Consider the following 5,000-nt stretch of genomic DNA (forward strand, 5'->3'; position numbering starts at 1 on the left):
ACAAAGTTTGAAAGAGAGAAAACTCTATCACTACGTTGAGCTCTTGACATTAAAACACATGATACGCAAAGACACTAAACACATGATAATAATATATTCAGTACGTGCCAAAGAAAAACTTGACAAAATCTATGACTCTCGATATGAATACACGCAAAAACTGTGAAAAGCAGCCAAAAGTATATATGACTATAACACATGATACGCAAAAATGAGGATGAAAAGTGCAGCTCCTCGCGTATAATAAACAAATAATAAATATATTGGCCGTACACAACAAAAATGCGTATAAACGAGCCACGATAGATGATTGAGAGAGAAAGGGAGAGAAATATTTGGAGGTAGTAGCAAACAAACGAAAGAAAAAACAGATACCAAAAATGTTAAATGACAATTCGTCGTTACGGCAGTCGTGATGCGGAGAGATATTACGGTTACGTGTAGGAGGTCGCTTTGGTTCTCATCGTCGATACTCCCGTCCGTATTTCGTATCCGCCGACGCGTTTCGTACGAACAAGCGCTAACGTTAAATAAAGTTTAAAAAATGAGAGAGCAACGCCGTTTCATGTCGAACGCTGTAAATAGAAAGAACGAAAGTTTACCGACGAAAGAAAATCGAGAGTTTCCTCTCTATCTTCTCGGCTCTTCTTTCCGTAGCGTATAAGAAAGGTTTCGACTCTCCCGGGACGTCGTTTACTTCTTATTAACGGGTACCGCACGATCCTTCGATAAATACAAAAAGTCGTCGTAACAAGAATGTTCAACTTGAACACGAAGGAAAATCCCGAACATTCTCATATAAAAATATATCTATACATAAATGAATCTGTCGCGAATTTTACCGGCAGAAGGTTCGTTATGTAAAAAATGGATCGTATGCATGGTGTACCCGTTCGTTGCGACGTCTGAGTTAAAAGGAGGAGAGAATCGAAATTGTTAAATAGATACGCGCCAGGAAAGCGGAGAGATTTCGGAGAAGTAAGGAAGAGGTGAAGGTTATAAGAATCTCGAAATATTCTTATCGGACTTTCCTTTCTATAATTTTTATTCTTGATTCGTGTTGCGTACTCTCTCGACCCCGTGTGAAAACACGAGAGAGAATATAAAGAAATATTTTGGGACGTTTGGTAACGAAATGCATGGGTTTGCGAAAAAAAATTGTTAAATTTCTTGTTTTTTTTTTTTCGCCCGCTTCGTGAGAGACTCTCATTTTATTTTCTTTCTCTCTATAAATTTTGTCTTTGGACCAAAGGGAACACCCCCTTTTAGCCTCTCTCTATTTCGTGTTAAACGAGAAACGAAATTTAGAGTGTGACACGGAGGCTTTCACGCGGGGGGTGTCCGGGTAACCGATGGAAATCGAACCACGAAACCGCTTCGACGAACGAAGTCGCAACTTCACGAGAGTCCGCCTGCTTACGACGGACGATATGGTAACGTATCGCTTTACGGACCGGCTGAGAAGCGAAAACGATAGCGTAGTCTCCTTCGTTGGTAGACCGATCTGACGCCGGCCATGGAGTGTCCGTATTGAATCTCGCGATACCGCCAAGACGTCCAATATATGTAAGCAGCGAGCAGGAGACTCTGTGTTACGCGCGACAGCGCGTTTCGTATTTTCCACGGTTTTTGAATGACTTTACCACCCGGAACGGACTGAAAACTCGCCGCACGAAGAGAAATGCGTCACAGAGCGTTGTTTCATCGGCGGTTCTGTAGTTTTATACGGTCCTTTACCCGTCCATGGACGTTATCGTGTCGTCTTAATCATCAATCAGCTCGGGTAAATCTGTGAACAGAGCTATGACGGGACGACGTCCGAATACCGATACTCGATCTTGCGCTTGGATTGGAGTTAGTATTCTATGGACAATCGAACGAATTTATAAACCAGGTTAAATAAATCACGTACATACTGGTTTTCAGACGCTGAGTTGTTAAATATGAACAAAAATTTTTATACGATTACCCTGAACGGTGGATCACTTGGCTCGTGGGTCGATGAAGAACGCAGCTAATTGCGCGTCAACGTGTGAACTGCAGGACACATGAACATCGACATTTCGAACGCACATTGCGGTCCACGGATACAATTCCTGGACCACGCCTGGCTGAGGGTCGTTTATATAACTAAAGACTGCTTGCGTTTGCCTTTAGCAGCAAAAGGTTTTCTCTTCATTGTTAAATTTTTTTCGGTACCGCTCGTCGTTCGACTAGATAAAACGAAACTGTTAAACGCCGAAAAGTCGAACGTTTCGGAGCGGGATCCGATGGTCGAACGCGAGAGAGAGAACAACTTGCGAAATTGGCGAAAACGTACGAGCGATGGTTGGACATTTCGTCGGCGTTTGACGCGGAGAATGTTAAATGGAACGTTCGTGTCTCGCCCTCTCTTTGCTAGTGTTCATTTTTTTCACAGGCGACAGAAGAACATTTTCGTATATCTCGCAATTCTTAGTTTTTAGGATCTTCTCGGCGGAATGCGCTTATCTCGGCTTGCGTGAGTCGTGGTTTCTAGTTAAACCCCTAAAAGAGACCATATACGACCGCCCGTGAAAGAGCGCTCCCGAGTCGAAAACACCTAACTACAGAAGGATATTTAGACGAGAGAGAAAATGATTCTTCGCCCTGCGAGAGAATTGTTAGACACCAATTGAAGGAAGCAAGCCGAGAGTAGAGCGTGTTTACGGCGTTTCTCCGCGCTCCCGACGTTGTCTGAAATGATTGTCGAATTTTTTTTTCGACGGTGCGAAAGTTTATACAACGAGGGGAAAAGTTAAAAATAAACGTGCGACGGAAGCTCTTTCACGGTTAAATTATTACGAGATCGTAGCTTCGCCACGTTTTTTTTAACATTTACAAGCGCAGATCGCTTCGTTGTCGTTGATTAGAAGCGGAAGACCGCGCGATCCCAATACGGGTTCCGGTCGTCCAGTCCTCGAAGTGCATAATTGTGCCGGACGGACGTTGAAAAACCCGGACCGATCGAACGATAAACGCTTATTTGGTGATCGTCTTGCGAGAGTCTCCCTTCATTGTTGTTCGTGTGTTAAATTTCTTTTATCGAACAACGGTCGAACGCAAATGAACAATGACATTTACACCGAAGATCGATCTCGAAACGCTTTTGTTCCTCCTTTTGTGCGCTCGTGGTTTCATCGAACGATATATACACGACGAAGGTGTACCACGCACGTTAAAAATGGGATTTCTTTTTTCCTTTAACCCTTTATTCTCTGGACCATGATAAGTCACCGATGGTTTACATGGCTGTCTCTGGCATTCTCGCCCTTTTCTTGGGATTTTGCGTCGGAACGCGACAGCAAAAGAAAAAACGTATCGGACGATGCGTCTTTACGGTTTATCGACCGTCGAGTGTATATTCGAACGTAAATATGTTGTAACGGTATATGTATCCTTTAGGGGACAAAAGAAACATGAAACGATCGTGTGCGAGAGCGCGCCGAGGGTAAGAAGAAAAGGTGTCCGACCTTTATCTCCTCGTTGTCGTAGTCTCTCCTCGTCGTTTGTTTTAACGCGCCCTGGATAGATAAAAAGATATATCCGATTATAATATATACATATATACTCCGACGCGAGTCGAGAACAACCGGACGTCGTCGTCGTCGTTTTTTTTTTTTGTCGTTGTCCCGCCTGCCCGAATATGCGGCGTTTTAAGTGCCTTTTTTCTTTTGTCGAACAAAAGAGAGAGGAGACACCGAGCTTTCATTTTGGCTCGTACGTACCTTCGAGTAGTCGACGATATTGTGTTGATCCGAAAAGAGAAAAATAGTTGGTTATCGAACGATACAAGGAAAAAATCGAACGACATAATCCCTGTGCGTCGTTGGTATTAATATACCTTTCGTATTACGTGTCGAAACCCCGAAAAGAGCGTACAGTTTGTGGTATAACTTTGAAAAGAAATAATAAAATTTCGACGACCTCAGAGCAGGCGAGATTACCCGCTGAATTTAAGCATATTAATAAGCGGAGGAAAAGAAACTAACAAGGATTTCCTTAGTAGCGGCGAGCGAACAGGAATGAGCCCAGCACTGAATCCCGCGGTTAACGCCGCTGGGAAATGTAGTGTTCAGGAGGATCCGTTTATCCCGAGACATCGAATCGCGTCCAAGTCCATCTTGAATGGGGCCACTTACCCATAGAGGGTGCCAGGCCCGTAGCGACCGGTACGCGTCTCGGGTGGATCTCTCCTTAGAGTCGGGTTGCTTGAGAGTGCAGCCCTAAGTGGGTGGTAAACTCCATCTAAGGCTAAATATGACCACGAGACCGATAGCGAACAAGTACCGTGAGGGAAAGTTGAAAAGAACTTTGAAGAGAGAGTTCAAGAGTACGTGAAACCGTTCAGGGGTAAACCCGAGAAACCCAAAAGATCGAATGGGGAGATTCATCGTCAACGAAGCTGGCTCCCGTGTTGGTGCGATAGTGCCCCGGATGGTCCCGTTACGGCGGGTTTCCCATCGGCGTGGGCACACCACCCGCGGCGAATGTTCCGGCTATGTAGTCGTGCACTTCTCCCCTAGTAGAACGTCGCGACCCGTTGCGTGTCGGTCTAAGGCCCGAGGCGAAGACTGTCCGTCGCTTTTAGCGTACGATGACAGCCCCTTGGATGCCCGGCCGACTGCGCGACGGTACTCAGACGGTATCGGGCCGCAAAATTCTCGAACGCACTGCGTCCAGGACCGCCGCAAGCTCGTTCCAGTCTAGATACCGGATGTACGGACTTAGCGCCGTAACCGGGCCTGGCGGGCTGTTGGCAGGCGGAGTCCTTGGACTGGCCAAACTTTGAATTACCGGTCGGCGACGCTATTGCTTTGGGTACTCTCGGGACCCGTCTTGAAACACGGACCAAGGAGTCTAACATGTACGCGAGTCATTGGGATTTGATAAACCTAAAGGCGAAATGAAAGTGAAAGTCGTCCGTGAAGTCGACTAAGGGAGGATGGGCCTCGTTACGATTAGGCCTCGCACTCCCGGGG

The 5,000-nt window shown here is 45.8% G+C and overlaps 1 non-coding gene and 1 pseudogene across 1 annotated transcript; both read left to right on the plus strand.

Annotated features, from left to right (window-relative positions):
• Positions 1 to 1,966: 1,966 nt before the first annotated feature.
• LOC138189557 (5.8S ribosomal RNA) lies at positions 1,967 to 2,121 on the plus strand. The gene has a single exon (XR_011176066.1). It is a non-coding gene; the product is annotated as a 5.8S ribosomal RNA (ribosomal RNA).
• Positions 2,122 to 3,941: 1,820 nt separating this feature from the next.
• The window catches only part of LOC138189559 (uncharacterized), a 4,388-nt pseudogene continuing 3,329 nt past the window's right edge, over positions 3,942 to 5,000 (plus strand).

Source organism: Bombus flavifrons, unplaced genomic scaffold (genome assembly GCF_040668555.2).
Source record: "Bombus flavifrons isolate JBK064 unplaced genomic scaffold, iyBomFlav1_principal scaffold0386, whole genome shotgun sequence".
Classification (NCBI taxonomy): Eukaryota; Metazoa; Arthropoda; class Insecta; order Hymenoptera; family Apidae; genus Bombus; species Bombus flavifrons.